The following is an 18,154-nucleotide window of genomic DNA, read 5'->3' on the forward strand; positions in this document are numbered from 1 at the left end:
GGTCCGTGAGCCATGGCCACTGAGCCTGCGCGTCCGGAGCCTGTGCCCCACAAAGGGAGAGGCCACAACAGTGAGAGGCCCGTGTACCGCAAAAGAAAACAAAACAAAACAAAGTACCAAGACTATTCAATGAGAAAAGAACAGTATTTTCAAGTGCTGGAAGAACTGATACATACATGCAAAAGAATAAATTTGGACTCCTACCTCATACAGTATATAAAAGTTAACTAAAGATTGATCGCAGGCCTAAGAATAAGTTGGACTTCATCAAAATTAAAAACTTGTGTACCGCAAACCATATCATAAATAAAATGAAAGGACAACCCACAAAATTGGAGAGAATTTGCAAATCATATATCTGATAAGGGGCTTGCATCCAGACTATATAAGGAACTGAGACAACTCAATGATAAAAAGATAAGAATTCAATTTAAAAAATGGGCAAAGGATCTGAACAGACATTTCTCCCGAGAAGATATACAAATGGATAATAAGCACGTGGAAAGATGCTCAACATCGTTAGTCATCAGGGAAATGTAAATCAAAACCACAATGAGGGGGCTTCCCTGGTGGCGCAGTGGTTGAGAGTCTGCCTGCCGATGCAGGGGACGCAGGTTCGTGCCCCGGTCCGGGAGGATCCCGCTTGCTGCGGTGCGGCTGGGCCCGAGAGCCATGGTCGCTGAGCCTGCGCATCCGGAGCCTGTGCTCCACAACGGGCGAGGCCACAAACACTGAGAGGCCCACGTACCGCAAAACAAACAAACAAATAAACAAACACCCCACAAAGAGCTACCACTTTACACCCACTAGGATGGTTATAATGAAAAAGACAGATAAGAAGTGTTTAGCAAGGATGTGGAGAAACTGGAACTTTCATACAATGCTGGTGGAAATTTAAAATGACCCGGCCATTTTGGAAAACAGTCCGGCAGTTCCTTAAACGGTTAGACATAGTTACCCTTTGACCCAGCAATTCCACTCTGAGCTGTATACCCAAGAGAAATGAGGACTTATGTCCAAAAACAACTTATACATAAATGTTCTTAACAGCACTATTTGCAATAGCCAAAGGACGAAAACAACCCAAATGCCCCTCAACTGATGAATGGATAAATAAAATGTTGTCTCTCCAGAGAATGGAATATCATTCACCCATAAAAAGAAATGAAGCACTGATGCATAGTACAACATGGATGAACCTTGACAACATTATTCTAAGTGAACAAACTAGACACAGAATGTCACATATTGTATGATCCCAAGTATATGAAATGTCCAGAATAGGGAGACCCATAGAAAAAGTAGGTTGGTAGACTGGTGGTTGCCCAGGGCAGAGGAGCTGGGGGCTACAGGGCCTGTGTGTCACCGCTCGTGGATATAATCTTCTGGGGTGATGAAAATGCTCTAGAATTAGATTGTGGGATGGGTGTACAATCCTAAGAATACACTAAAAAATCACTGTACACTTTAAATGGGTGATTCATATGGCATGTGAATTATACCTCAATAAAGCTGTTTAAACAATTACTCGAAAGGGCAGGCAGAATGGTGGTTAGGCTAAATTGCGTCTATTTTCTTTCTGGCTACAAAGTTATAAGCACCTAGAAGGCTGCTGGTCCCAGATGGTCCTGGGATAGTTCTGAACAGCAACAGGACACCCAGACCAGACCCAAGCGTAGGCCAGAGGGAATGGCTGGACCGAATTATACAGGGGGCGGGGGTCTGGCCCCCCACAGGCCTATCATGGGGTGATCAAGCTCACTCACCAAGCATGGCGCTGATGAGCCTGTCGGGACGGGCCCGGGCAGATGTGGAACACAGAGTGTTGAAATACAGCCCAGAGCCCTCCTGGATGGGGCTGAGCATCGGGGGTGGCGTGTAGGCAGGGCACTGGGACAGTCCCTTCAGGAGACGGTCCACCAGGAACACGGGCGAGCACAGGCAGCTCTGGTGGCATCCTCCCGGGCCCGGCTCCCCAGACATGGAGGGCGGAGGAGGGATGAGCAGTGCCTTGGGCCGTGGGAGCTTCTTCCGCTTCCTGTGTTGGCTGCTCTCCTTGCTGTCTCTCTCTTCCCCGTCCTTCTCCTGTCCCTGGAGAAGAAGAGACTTCAGAACCATAGGGGTCACCTGAGGCCACCGGCCCCACAGCTCAGTCCTCAAGATGGCCTGAGACTGGGAAAGGGTACTGACCAGCCAGACGCACACCCAGCATGGCCGTGCAAAGAGTCCTCAGCACAGGAAGCCGGGCAGGGCCACCACGCCTGAGCCAGACTCCAGACCCTAAGCCGGGCGATGTTTGAGGCTGGGGCCTTCTCAGGCACCCACACCCCCCAAGGAGAGGCCCTCACTCAGACCATTTTGGAAACTCATGTCCGTTGTTAAAGTGACTGGCACTTAAAGAGTGGGGGCCAGACGGATGCAACAGCACGACAAAAGGAAAACCTGTTGCCCTCAAAATGACAGCAGCTCCTGGGAGACAAACAGTGGGCTCCATGCACCCCGTATCCGAGTCCAGCATGAACGTCTCCAGGTGGGGTCTTCCAGCACAGGCTGAAGAGACGACGGCTTGACCTTGCTACACTCGCTCTTACCTCCACGCAATCTCCCCTCCTCTCTGCCCATCTTACCCCTCCTCATCCTCCAGCTCTCAGCTGCAACACCCCCTTCCTCAGGCAGGGTCTCTGGTGCCCTCGGGGCTCCTACAGCTCCCTCTCCCAGCCCAGCCCGTTCTGGGTCGTCAGTGTCCGGGGATGGGTCTATCTACTCCGCTGGGCTGGGAGCCCCAGGAGACGGGGGCAGGCCTGTTGTGGTCGCTGCAGTGTCCCCAGCCCTGCCCAGCACAGGGCCAGGCACAAAAGAAGCTCACTGGAGGTTGAATGGATGAATGAACACGCAAATCAAGCTCTTATGGAGTCAGGATTTGGGGGCTTTTCTCACAGCTCCCACTGGCAGCTGGAAAGCAGCTGGAAGGAAGTGCACCCACCTTGCTCCCCGGGGGATGGTTCGCTGGAGCCACAGGCACCGACACAGGGACCACCAAAGGGGCGGTGGTCATGTTGTCCAAGGACTTCCTGGCTCTCGGGGAACTCTGCCTGTCCCCCTCCGGCCTCAGCACCTGTCTTCGTGGCTTGCAAAACTCCATGCCACACACCTACACACAGAGAAGAGCCAGCCCTTTAAGAGACACAGTACGTAGGGAGAAAGGGGCCTCTCCAGAGCAGCACAGCCCTGACTCCCGGCCCCCAGCCAGGCTCCCCGCAGGAGGACGGCTCCATCCTGAGATGAATGGCAGCTTCGAGCCCCTTCACCTGCGGCTCCTGCTTCCCTCGAGGTGACGGCCACTGGTCGCTGTGAAAACACATGTGGCTGCTCAGCCCTCTCTCTGTATAAAACATCTGGCTGCAATTCTTGCAGACGTAAGTGCTCCTTGGCTCTGCCCAGTCTGTGGGACCACCATTGTGCTGGTTACTGTGGGGAAGAAAGGGAGAATGGGACTCTGTCCCCAAACACTGATCCTCTGACAGCTTTGGACGAACCCTAAAGAAATGGGGATGATGCCCCCGATTCCCCGTGGCCTGGTGCTCACCCCTTCAGGAGTGAAGCATCCAGAGCTCGCTCACCCAGGCCCAGCACATCAAAGCCACCAGAGGATTCCCGAGGGGCTTCGGAACTTACCAGCCACACGCCATGTTCTCCTCCTTCATCGGGTGGGGGACCCGGTAGATATTTCCACCCTGAAGACGAAAATACATCTGAGCCAACATATCAGAAATGAGATGCAAGAGTGAAAACTATAAGACTTGGAAGAAAACACAGGCATAATTCTTGGTGACCCGGGAGTAAGCAGTGGTTTCTTGGATGACTCCAAAACCAAACAATAGACAGACATGTTGGACTTCATCAAAACTTACAACTTCTGACGGATACACCAGAAATACAGCTACACGTGGAACAACTCCTACAGAACACCTACTGAACGCTGGCAGAAGATCCCAGACCTCCCAAAAGGCAAGAAACTCCCCACATACCTGGGGAGGGCAAAGCGGAGAGATTCCCGCACAGAGGATCGGTGCCGAGCGGCACTCACCAGCCCGAGAGGCTTGTCTGCTCGCCCGCTGGGGCGGGCGGCGCTGGAAGCTGAGGCTCGGGCTTCGGGCAGAGCGCAGGGAGAGGACTGGGGCTGGCGGCGAGAACTCAGCCTGAAGGGGGCTAATGTGCCACAGCTAGCCGAGAGGGAGTCCCGGAAAACTCTGGAGCTGCCGAAGAGGCAAGAGACTTTTTCTTCCCTCTTGGTTTCCTGGTGCGCGAGGAGAGGGGATTAAGAGCGCTGCTTAAAGGAGCTCCACAGACGGCTGAAAGCGCGGAGCCCAGTGACGGGCGTGGGACGCTGGGGCCGCTGCTGCCGCCGCCAAGAGGCCTGTGTGCGAGCGCAGGTCACTGTCCACACCGCCCTGCCGGGAGCCTGTGCAGCCCGCCACTACCGGGGTCCCGGGATCCAGGGGCGGCTTCCCTGGGAGAACGCACGGCGCGCCTCGGGCTGGTGCAACGTCACGCGGGCCTCTGCCGCTGCAGGCTCGCCCCGCACTCCGTGCCCCTCCCTGCCGCCCGGCCTGAGTGAGCCACAGTCCCCGAAGAGGCTGCTCCTTTAACCCTGTCCTGTCTGAGCGAAGAACAGACGCCCTCCGGCGACCTACACGCAGAGGCGGGGCCAAATCCAAAGCTGAGACCCAGGAGCTGTGAGAACAAAGAAGAGAAAGGGAAACCTCTCCCAGCAGCCTCAGAAGCAGCAGATTAAAGCTCCACAATCAACTTGATGTACCCTGCATCTGTGGAATACATGAATAGACAACAAATCATCCCAGATTGAGGAGCCAGGAGTCACTGCTGTGCCTCTGAGGTGGGAGAGCCAACTTCAGGACACTGGTCCACAAGAGACCTCCCAGCTCCACATAATATCAAACGGCGAAAATCTTCCAGAGATCTCTCTCCATCTCAACACCAGCACCCAGCTTCACTCAACGACCAGCAAGCTACAGTGCTGGACACCCTATGCCAAACAACTAGCAACACAGGAACACAATGCCACCCATTAGCAGAGAGGTGGCCTAAAATCATAAAACGTCCACAGACACCCCAAAACACACCACCAGACCTGGACCTGCCCACCAGAAAGACAAGATCCAGCCTCATCCACCAGAACACAGGCACTAGTCCCCTCCACCAGGAAGCCTACACAACCCACTAAACCAACCTTAGCCACTGGGGACAGACACCAAAAACAACGGGAACTACGAACCTGCAGCCTGCAAAAAGGAGACCCCAAACACAGTAACATAAGCAAAATGAGAAGACAGAAAAACACACAGCAGGAGAAGGAGCAAGATAAAAACCCACCAGACCTAACAAATGAAGAGGTAATAGGCAGTCTACCTGAAAAAGAATTCACAATAATGATGGTAAAGATGATCCAAGATTCTATTTCCAAGATCCAAAATCTTGGAAATAGAATAGACAAAATGCAAGAAACAGTTAACAAGGACCTAGAAGAACTAAAGATGAATCAAGCATCGATTAAAAACACAATAAGTGAAATGAAAAATACTCTAGATGGGATCAATAGCAGAATAACTGAGGCAGAAGAACGGATAAGTGAGGTGGAAGATAAAATAGTGGAAATAACTGCTGCAGAGCAAAATAAAGAAAAAAGAATGAAAAGAACAGAGGACAGTCTCAGAGACCTCTGGGACAACATTAAACGCACCAACATTCGAATTATAGGGGTTCCAGAAGAAGAAGAGAAAAAGAAAGGGACTGAGACAATATTTGAAGAGATTCTAGTTGAAAACTTCCCTAATATGGGAAAGGAAAGAGTTAATCAAGTCCAGGAGGCACAGAGAGTCCCATACAGAATAAATCCAAGGAGAAATACGCCAAGACACATATTAATCAAACTGTCAAAAATTAAACACAAAGAAATCATATGAAAAGCAGCAAGGCAAAAACAACAAATAACACACAAGGGAATCCCCATCAGGATAACAGCTGATCTCTCAGCAGAAACTCTACAAGCCAGAAGGGAGTGGCAGGACATAATTAAAGTGATGAAGGAGAAAAACCTGCAACCAAGATTACCCTACCCAGCAAGGATCTCATTCAGATTGGATGGAGAAATTAAAACGGTTACAGACAAGCAAAAGCTGAGAGAGTTCAGCACCACCAAACCAGCTTTACAACAAATGCTAAAGGAACTTCTCTAGGCAAGAAACACAACAGAAGGAAAAGACCTACAATAATGAACCCAAAACAATTAAGAAAATGGGAATAGGAACATACATATCGATAATTACCTTAAATGTAAATGGACTAAATGCTCCCACCAAAAGACACAGATTGGCTGAATGGATACAAGAACAAGACCCATATATATGCTGTCTACAAGAGACCCACTTCAGACCTAGAGACACATACAGACTGAAAGTAAGGGGATGGAAAAAGATATTCCATGCAAATGGAAACCAAAGGAAAGCTGGAGTAGCAAGTCTCATATCAGACAAAATAGACTTTAAAATAAAGACTACTACAAGAGACAAAGAAGGACACTACATAATGATCAAGGGATCGATCCAAGAAGAAGATATAACAATTGTAAATATTTATGCACCCAACATAGGAGCACCTCAATACATAAGGCAAATACTAACAGCCATAAAAGGAGACATCGACAGTAACACACTCATAGTAGGGGACTTTAACACCCCACTTTCACCAATGGACAGATCATCCAAAATGAAAATAAATAAGGAAACACAAGCTTTAAATGATACATTAAACAAGATGGACTTAATTGATATTTATAGGACATTCCATCCAAAAACAACAGAATACACATTTTCCTCAAGTGCTCATGGAACATTCTCCAGGATAGATCATATCTTGGGTCACAAATCAAGCCTTGGTACATTTAAGAAAATTGAAATTGTATCAAGTATCTTTTCCGACCACAATGCTATGAGACTAGATGTCAATCACAGGAAAAGAGCTGTAAAAAATACAAACACATGGAGGCTAAACAATACACTACTTAATAACGAAGTGATCACTGAAGAAATCAAAGAGGAAATTTAAAAATACCTAGAAACAAATGACAATGGAGACACGACGACCCAAAACCTATGGGATGCAGCAAAAGCAGTTCTAAGAGGGAAGTTTATAGCAATACAATCCCACCTTAAGAAACAGGAAACATCTCGAATAAACAACCTAACCTTGCACCTAAAGCAATTAGAGAAAGAAGAACAAAAACATCCCAAAGTTAGCAGAAGGAGAGAAATCATAGAAATCAGATCAGAAATAAATGAAAAAGAAATGAAGGAAACGATAGCAAAGATCAATAAAACTAAAAGCTGGTTCTTTGAGAAGGTAAACAAAATTGATAAACCATTAGCCAGACTCATCAAGAAAAAAACGGAGAAGACTCAAATCAATAGAATTAGAAATGGAAAAGGAGAAGTAACAACTGACACTGCAGAAATACAAAAAAGATCATGAGAGATGACTATAAGCAACTCTATGCCAATAAAATGGACAACCTGGAAGAAATGGACAAACTCTTAGAAATGCACAACCTGCCAAGACTGAATCAGGAAGAAATAGAAAATATGAACAGACCAATCACAAGCACTGAAATTGAAACTGTGATAAAAAATCTTCCAACAAACAAAAAAGCCCAGGACCAGATGGCTTCACAGGCGAATTCTATCAAGCATTTAGAGAAGAGCTAACACCTATCCTTCTCAAACTCTTCCAAAATAGAGCAGAGGGAGGAACACTCCCAAACTCATTCTACGAGGCCACCATCACCTTGATACCAAAACCAGACAAGGATGTCACAAAGAAAGAAAACTACAGGCCAATATCACTGATGAACATAGATGCAAAAATCCTCAACAAAATACTAGCAAACAGAATCCAACAGCACATTAAAAGGATCATACACCATGATCAAGTGGGGTTTATTCCAGGAATGCAAGGATTCTTCAATATACGCAAATCAATCAACGTGATACACCATATTAACAAATTGAAGGAGAAAAACCATACGATCATCTCAATAGGTGCAGAGAAAGCTTTCGACAAAATTCAACACCCATTTAGGATAAAAACCCTGCAGAAAGTAGGCATAGAGGGAACTTTCCTCAACATAATAAAGGCCATATATGACAAACCCACAGCCAGCATCGTCCTCAATGGTGAAAAACTGAAACCATTTCCACTAAGATCAGGAACAAGACAAGCTTGCCCACTCTCACCACTCTTAGTCAACATAGTTTTGGAAGGTTTAGCCACAGCAATCAGAGAAGAAAAGGAAATAAAAGGAATCCAAATCGGAAAAGAAGAAGTAAAGCTGTCACTGTTTGCAGATGACATGATACTATACATAGAGAATCCTAAAGATGCTACCAGAAAACTACTAGAGCTCATCAATGAAGTTGGTAAAGTTGCAGGATACAAAATTAATGCACAGAAATCTCTGGCATTCCTATATACTAATGATGAAAAATCTGAAAGTGAAATCAAGGAAACACTCCCATTTACCATCGCAACAAAAAGAATAAAATATCTAGGAATAAACCTACCTAAGGAGACAAAAGACCTGTATGCAGAAAATTATAAGACACTGATGAAAGAAATTAAAGATGATACAAATAGATGGAGAGATGTACCATGTTCTTGGATTGGAAGAATCGACATTGTGAAAATGACTCTACTACCCAAAGCAATCTACAGATTCAATGCAATCCCTATCAAACTACCACTGGCATTTTTCACAGAACTAGAACAAAAAATTTCACAATTTGTATGGAAACACAAAAGACCCCGAATAGCCAAAGCAATCTTGAGAACGAAAAATGGAGCTGGAGGACTCAGGCTCCCTGACTTCAGACTATACTACAAAGCTACAGTAATCAAGACAGTATGGTACTGGCACAAAAACAGAAGGATAGATCAATGGAACAGGATAGAAAGCCCAGAGATAAACCCACGGACATATGGTCACCTTATCTTTGATAAAGGAGCCAGGAATGTACAGTGGAGAAAGGACAGTCTCTTCAATAAGTGGTGCTGGGAAAACTGGACAGGGACATGTAAAAGTATGAGATTAGATCACTCCCTAACACCATACACAAAAATAAGCTCAAAATGGATTAAAGACCTAAATGTAAGGCCAGACACTATCAAACTCTTAGAGGAAAACATAGGCAGAACACTCTATGACATAAATCACAGCAAGATCCTTTTTGACCCACCTCCTAGAGAAATGGAAATAAAGACAAAAATAAACACATGGGACCTAATGACACTTCAAAGCTTTGGCACAGCAAAGGAAACCATAAACAAGACCAACAGACAACCCTCAGAATGGGAGAAAATATTTGCAAATGAAGCAACTGACAAAGGATTAATCTCCACAATTTATAAGCAGCTCATGCAGCTCAATAACAAAAAAACAAACAACCCAATCCAAAAATGGGCAGAAGACCTAAATAGACATTTCTCCACAGAAGATATACAGACTGCCAACAAACACATGAAAGGATGCTCAACATCTTTACTCATTAGAGAAATGCAAATCAAAACTACAATGAGATATCATCTCACACCAGTCAGAATGGCCATCATCAAAACATCTAGAAACAATAAATGCTGGAGAGGGTGTGGAAAAAAGGGAACACTCTTGCACTGCTGGTGGGAATGTGAATTGGTACAGCCACTATGGAGAACGGTATGGAGGTTCCTTAAAAAACTACAAATAGAACTACCATACGACCCAGCAATCCCACTACTGGGCATATACCCTGAGAAAACCATAATTCAAAAAGAGACATGTACCAAAATGTTCATAGCAGCCCTATTTACAATAGCCCGGAGATGGAAACAACCTAAGTGTCCATCATCGGATGAATGGGTAAAGAAGATGTGGCACATATATACAATGGAATATTACTCAGCCATAAAAAGAAATGAAATTGAGCTATTTGTAATGAGGTGGATGGACCTAGAGTCTGTCATACAGAGTGAAGTAAGTCAGAAAGAGAAAGAGAAATACTGTATGCTGACACATATATATGGAGTTTAAGAAAAAAAAATGTCATGAAGAACATAGGGGTAAGACAGGAATAAAGACACAGACCTACCAGAGAATGGACTTGAGGATATGGGGAGGGGGAAGGGTAAGCTGTGACAAAGTGAAAGAGCGGCATGGACATATATACACTACCAAACGTAAGGTAGATAGCTAGTGGGAAGCAGCCGCATAGCACAGGGAGATCAGCTCGGTGCTTTGTGACCGCCTGGAGGGGTGGGATAGGGAGGGTGGGAGGGAGACGCAAAAGGGAGGGGATATGGGAACATATGTATATGTATAGCTGATTAAATTTGTTGTAAAGAAAAAAAATACTATACTTTATAGATGTGCAGTTTCTTGTACGCTAGTTATATCTCAATAAAGGTGTTAAAATATCTGCATAAAAAAGAGATTGCATGGAAGGGGGATAAGACTTCTGAAAAAGTACAGTAAGGAACTCGGCAAAACAACACATTTACTGATAAAAATCATTTAAAAAAAAAAAGAACAGTAAGCCAAAGTCTCTGCAAGTTGTCCTAAAGGCATACAGCATTTTAAGAAATACTCATTCAAGAAAATCCACTAAATCTTGGGAAGAACAGTGAGAGTCTGTGGCACTGGAGCCATGGCCCACTCCCTTACCCACCTAGCCCCCAGCTCTTTGTAATGGAAGCTCTACCCAGGTAGGTGCAGCCAAGGAGATGGGGGCTTCTTCTTCCCCTGGCTCCCATGCTTAAAGAATTAAAGTAAGATAAAATAAAAATTTCTCATCAAAGAGAAAATGCCATCAAGAGATGGAAATTATTTTTTTAAAAAGAAACAAATGTGGACTTCCCTGGGGGTCCAGTGGTTAAGACTCCGTGCCTCCACTGCAGGGGGCATGGGTTTGATCCCTAGTCGAGGAACTAAGATCCTGCATGCTGTGTGATGTAGTCAAAAAAGAAAAAAAAAGAAGAACCAAATGGAAATAATTCAGGGGTTTAAAAAGTACAATAACCAAAATAAGGCTCAACAGTACATCTGAGCTGGCAGAAGAAACGATCAGCAAACCTGAAGATAGAACAATGGAGACTATGAAATCTGAAGAACAGAGAGAAAAAAAATGTAGGAAAGTGAAGAGAGCCTCAGAGAAATGTGAGATGTCATTAAATGCAACAATATATATGTAGTGGGAGTACCAGAAAGAGGGGAGAAAGGGACAGAATATTTAAAGTATTAATGGCTGAAAATTTCCCAAAGTTGATGAAAAACAATATGTATATCCAGCAAACTCTATAAACTCCAAGAAAGATGAACACAAAGAGATCTACATCCAGACACAACATAGGCAAAATCTGGAAAGCAAAAATAAAGATAAGATCTTGAAAGCAAAAAGGGAAAAACAATTTGTTACATACAAGGGCACTACAGTAAAATTAACAGCTAACTTCTTAACAGAAACGATGTAGGTTACAAGGCAATGGCATAATATATTCAAATTACTGAAAGTAAAAGAGTGTCAACCAAGTATCTTATATTCAGCAAATTATCTTGCAAAAATGAAGGTAAAATAAAGACATTCCCAGATAAATAAAAACTGAGAATACCTGTTGCTGGCAGACCTCTCTTACAAGAAATATTAAAGGTGAAATATTATTCAGCCCGCAAAATGGAACAAAGTACTGATACATAGTGCAACGTGGATGAAACGTAAAAACGTCATGCTAACTAAAAGAAGGCATTCATAAAGGACCACATACTGTATGATTCCACTCATATGAAATATGCAGGATAGCCACATCGATAGAGACAAAGTAGATTAGTCGTTACCCATGGCTGGGGATGGGGAGGATGGAAAGGAGGGACTGCTAATAAGTACAGGGCTTCTTTTGGGGATGATGAAAATTTCTGAAAACTGATGGTAGTGATGGTTGCACAGCTCTGTGAATATACTAAAAACCATTGAATTCTATACTTTAAAGGGATGAATTGTATGGTATGTGAATTATACATGCCTAATAAAAATAAATAGTAAAGAAAGTCCTTCAGATTGAAAGCAAATGACATCAGATGGTAACTTGAATCCAAACCAAAAAAAAAAAAAAAAAAAAGCGAAGCGCTAGTAAATATGGGTAACTATAAAAATCAGTATGATTACATATTTCTTTTCTTAAGTGCCTTAAAAAATAACTGCATAAAACAATATGTATTGTGGGCCTCTAACATATAGAAATATAATATATGTGACAGTAACTGCACAAGGAGCACAGCTGCATTGGAGTAAAGGAATATCACCTCAGACAGTAACTCAAATCCACAAGAATAAATGAAGAGATCAGAAATGGTCAATAAGAAGGTTAATATAACAACCTCTATAAATCATGCTTGTTTTCCTTTATTCTCTCAGTGTTTTTACACGAAATAAAAGTATATAAAGCAAGAAACATGACCAGTAAGGTATTACTGGGTCTCTCACATATAATAGCAAAAGAGTTAGAAGGAAGAGAGCTAGATAGGAGCAGTGTTTCTATATTTCATTGTTAGTGAGTTATTACACATCCTAACAGATTCTGATAAGACATATATTTTAAGTCCTAGAGCAACCACTAAGAAATGACTAAGAAAAAGTGAAAAATTAACAGAATTAAAATGTTACACAATACAAAAGAAAGCAGGAAAGGAGGAACAGAGGGAGAAAAAGACATGTAACATATAGAAAATAGAAAGCAAAATGGCAGATGTAAATGCAACCATATCAATATAACAGTAAACAAGAATGGATTAAACAAACCAAGCCAAAAGGCAGAGTTTCTAAGACTCGATAAAAAAACACATGATCCAACTAATGGTGTCTAGAGGTAACATGCTTTATTTTCAAAGACACAAATAGGCTGAAAGTAAAAGAAGAGAAAAATATATACCAAGAAAACAACAACCAAAAAAGAGAATGGAATGACTATACTGATGTCAGGCACATTAGACTTTAAAACAAAAAAATATTACCAGAGATAATGATAAAATTATTGTAGTAATGACAAATGAAGTCACAATCACATCATAATGGTAAAAGGTCAAGCCGTGAGGAAGATGTGACAATTACAAACATATACACACCTAAAAACAGAACCCCAAAATACACCAAGCAACAAACGACAGAACTGAAGGATGAAATAAACCATTACAAAATAATAGTTGGAGATTTCAATACTTTCAACAGTGGATAGGGCAGCTAGGCAGAAGATCAACAAGGAAATTGAAACTAACTAGACAAAACAGACAAAATACAGCATTCCACCAAACATCAGTAGAATACATTCTTCTCAAATTCACATGGAACATTCTTCAAGACAGACCGGATTCTAGCCCATATAACATGCCTCAATAAGTTTTAAATTTTAAAATAAATTTAAGGGAATTCCCTGGCGGTCCAGTCATTAGGACTCCACGCTTCCGCTGCAGGGGGCATGGGTTCGATCCCTGGTGGGGCAACTAAGATCCTGCAAACCACACAGCACAGCCAAACAAATAAAAAAAAATTTAATAAATTAAATTGAAAAAGAAACAAAGTATGTTCTCTGACCACAAGAGAATTAGATTACAAATCAATAAAAGGCAGCAATTTGGAAAATTCACAAATATGTGAAAATTAAGCAACACACTCTTTAATACTCAGTGTATTAAACAAGAAGTGGAATGATAAATTAGAAAACACTTTAGCTGAATGAATATAAAAACACAACATACTAAAACTTACAAAATGTAGCTAAAGCAATGTTCAGAAGGAAATCTATAGCTGTAAAATGCCTGTATTAAAAAAGAAGAAAAATCTCAAATCATTTATGGTCAACTGATTTTCCACAAAGGTACCAAGGCAGGGCTTCCCTGGTGGCGCAGTGGTTGAGAGTCTGCCTGGCGATGCAGGGGACATGGGTTTGTGCCCCGGTCTGGGAAGATCCCACGTGCCGCGGAGCAGCTGGGTCCGTGAGCCATGGCCACTGAGCCTGCGCGTCCGGAGCCTGTGCCCCACAAAGGGAGAGGCCACAACAGTGAGAGGCCCGTGTACCGCAAAAGAAAACAAAACAAAACAAAGTACCAAGACTATTCAATGAGAAAAGAACAGTATTTTCAAGTGCTGGAAGAACTGATACATACATGCAAAAGAATAAATTTGGACTCCTACCTCATACAGTATATAAAAGTTAACTAAAGATTGATCGCAGGCCTAAGAATAAGTTGGACTTCATCAAAATTAAAAACTTGTGTACCGCAAACCATATCATAAATAAAATGAAAGGACAACCCACAAAATTGGAGAGAATTTGCAAATCATATATCTGATAAGGGGCTTGCATCCAGACTATATAAGGAACTGAGACAACTCAATGATAAAAAGATAAGAATTCAATTTAAAAAATGGGCAAAGGATCTAAACAGACATTTCTCCCGAGAAGATATACAAATGGATAATAAGCACGTGGAAAGATGCTCAACATCGTTAGTCATCAGGGAAATGTAAATCAAAACCACAATGAGGGGGCTTCCCTGGTGGCGCAGTGGTTGAGAGTCCGCCTGCCGATGCAGGGGACGCAGGTTCGTGCCCCGGTCCGGGAGGATCCCGCTTGCTGCGGTGCGGCTGGGCCCGAGAGCCATGGTCGCTGAGCCTGCGCATCCGGAGCCTGTGCTCCACAACGGGCGAGGCCACAAACACTGAGAGGCCCACGTACCGCAAAACAAACAAACAAACAAATAAACAAACACCCCACAAAGAGCTACCACTTTACACCCACTAGGATGGTTATAATGAAAAAGACAGATAAGAAGTGTTTAGCAAGGATGTGGAGAAACTGGAACTTTCATACAATGCTGGTGGAAATTTAAAATGACCCGGCCATTTTGGAAAACAGTCCGGCAGTTCCTTAAACGGTTAGACATAGTTACCCTTTGACCCAGCAATTCCACTCTGAGCTGTATACCCAAGAGAAATGAGGACTTATGTCCAAAAACAACTTATACATAAATGTTCTTAACAGCACTATTTGCAATAGCCAAAGGACGAAAACAACCCAAATGCCCCTCAACTGATGAATGGATAAATAAAATGTTGTCTCTCCAGAGAATGGAATATCATTCATCCATAAAAAGAAATGAAGCACTGATGCATGGTACAACATGGATGAACCTTGACAACATTATTCTAAGTGAACAAACTAGACACAGAATGGCACATATTGTATGATCCCAAGTATATGAAATGTCCAGAATAGGGAGACCCATAGAAAAAGTAGGTTGGTAGACTGGTGGTTGCCCAGGGCAGAGGAGCTGGGGGCTACAGGGCCTGTGTGTCACCGCTCGTGGATATAATCTTCTGGGGTGATGAAAATGCTCTAGAACTAGATTGTGGGATGGGTGTACAATCCTAAGAATACACTAAAAAATCACTGTACACTTTAAATGGGTGATTCATATGGCATGTGAATTATACCTCAATAAAGCTGTTTAAACAATTACTCGAAAGGGCAGGCAGAATGGTGGTTAGGCTAAATTGCGTCTATTTTCTTTCTGGCTACAAAATTATAAGCACCTAGAAGGCTGCTGGTCCCAGATGGTCCTGGGATAGTTCTGAACAGCAACAGGACCCCCAGACCAGACCCAAGCGTAGGCCAGAGGGAATGGCTGGACCGAATTCTACAGGGGGCGGGGGTCTGGCCCCCCACAGGCCTATCATGGGGTGATCAAGCTCACTCACCAAGCATGGCGCTGATGAGCCTGTCGGGACGGGCCCGGGCAGATGTGGAACACAGAGTGTTGAAATACAGCCCAGAGCCCTCCCGGATGGGGCTGAGCATCGGGGGCGGCGTGTAGGCAGGGCACTGGGACACTCCCTTCAGGAGACGGTCCACCAGGAACACGGGCGAGCACAGGCAGCTCTGGCGGCATCCTCCCGGGCCCGGCTCCCCAGACATGGAGGGCGGAGGAGGGATGAGCAGTGCCTTGGGCCGTGGGAGCTTCTTCCGCTTCCTGTGTTGGCTGCTCTCCTGTCTCTCTCTTCCCCGTCCTTCTCCTGTCCCTGGAGAAGAAGAGACTTCAGAACCACAGGGGTCACCTGAGGCCACCGGCCCCACAGCTCAGTCCTCAAGATGGCCTGAGACTGGGAAAGGGTACTGACCAGCCAGACGCACACCCAGCATGGCCGTGCAAAGAGTCCTCAGCACAGGAAGCCGGGCAGGGCCACCACGCCTGAGCCAGACTCCAGACCCTAAGCCGGGCGATGTTTGAGGCTGGGGCCTTCTCAGGCACCCACACCCCCCAAGGAGAGGCCCTCACTCAGACCATTTTGGAAACTCATGTCCGTTGTTAAAGTGACTGGCACTTAAAGAGTGGGGGCCAGACGGATGCAACAGCATGACAAAAGGAAAACCTGTTGCCCTCAAAAGGACAGCAGCTCCTGGGAGACAAACAGTGGGCTCCATGCACCCCGTACCCGAGTCCAGCATGAACGTCTCCAGGTGGGGTCTTCCAGCACAGGCTGAAGAGACGACGGCTTGACCTTGCTACACTCGCTCTTACCTCCACGCAATCTCCCCTCCTCTCTGCCCATCTTACCCCTCCTCATCCTCCAGCTCTCAGCTGCAACACCCCCTTCCTCAGGCAGGGTCTCTGGTGCCCTCGGGGCTCCTACAGCTCCCTCTCCCAGCCCGGCCCGTTCTGGGTCGTCAGTGTCCGGGGATGGGTCTATCTACTCCGCTGGGCTGGGAGCCCCAGGAGACGGGGGCAGGCCTGTTGTGGTCGCTGCAGTGTCCCCAGCCCTGCCCAGCACAGGGCCAGGCACAAAAGAAGCTCACTGGAGGTTGAATGGATGAATGAACACGCAAATCAAGCTCTTATGGAGTCAGGATTTGGGGGCTTTTCTCACAGCTCCCACTGGCAGCTGGAAAGCAGCTGGAAGGAAGTGCACCCACCTTGCTCCCCGGGGGATGGTTCGCTGGAGCCACAGGCACCGACACAGGGACCACCAAAGGGGCGGTGGTCATGTTGTCCAAGGACTTCCTGGCTCTCGGGGAACTCTGCCTGTCCCCCTCCGGCCTCAGCACCTGTCTTCGTGGCTTGCAAAACTCCATGCCACACACCTACACACAGAGAAGAGCCAGCCCTTTAAGAGACACAGTACGTAGGGAGAAAGGGGCCTCTCCAGAGCAGCACAGCCCTGACTCCCGGCCCCCAGCCAGGCTCCCCGCAGGAGGACGGCTCCATCCTGAGATGAATGGCAGCTTCGAGCCCCTTCACCTGCGGCTCCTGCTTCCCTCGAGGTGACGGCCACTGGTCGCTGTGAAAACACATGTGGCTGCTCAGCCCTCTCTCTGTATAAAACATCTGGCTGCAATTCTTGCAGACGTAAGTGCTCCTTGGCTCTGCCCAGTCTGTGGGACCACCATTGTGCTGGTTACTGTGGGGAAGAAAGGGAGAATGGGACTCTGTCCCCAAACACTGATCCTCTGACAGCTTTGGACGAACCCTAAAGAAATGGGGATGATGCCCCCGATTCCCCGTGGCCTGGTGCTCACCCCTTCAGGAGTGAAGCATCCAGAGCTCGCTCACCCAGGCCCAGCACATCAAAGCCACCAGAGGATTCCCGAGGGGCTTCGGAACTTACCAGCCACACGCCATGTTCTCCTCCTTCATCGGGTGGGGGACCCGGTAGATATTTCCACCCTGAAGACGAAAATACATCTGAGCCAACATATCAGAAATGAGATGCAAGAGTGAAAACTATAAGACTTGGAAGAAAACACAGGCATAATTCTTGGTGACCCGGGAGTAAGCAGTGGTTTCTTGGATGACTCCAAAACCAAACAATAGACAGACATGTTGGACTTCATCAAAACTTACAACTTCTGACGGATACACCAGAAATACAGCTACACGTGGAACAACTCCTACAGAACACCTACTGAACGCTGGCAGAAGATCCCAGACCTCCCAAAAGGCAAGAAACTCCCCACATACCTGGGGAGGGCAAAGCGGAGAGATTCCCGCACAGAGGATCGGTGC

At 45.3% G+C, this 18,154-nt stretch overlaps 1 pseudogene across 1 annotated transcript in view; it reads right to left on the reverse strand.

The window, feature by feature from the left end:
- Positions 1 to 18,154, reverse strand: part of LOC309795678 (zinc finger protein 541-like) — a 108,610-nt pseudogene that overhangs the window by 41,887 nt on the left and 48,569 nt on the right. The gene's annotated exons all lie outside the window — the stretch shown is intronic.

The sequence above is a fragment of the Mesoplodon mirus genome, assembly GCF_964341445.2.
Source record: "Mesoplodon mirus genome assembly, chromosome: 19".
Taxonomy (NCBI): domain Eukaryota; kingdom Metazoa; phylum Chordata; class Mammalia; order Artiodactyla; family Ziphiidae; genus Mesoplodon; species Mesoplodon mirus.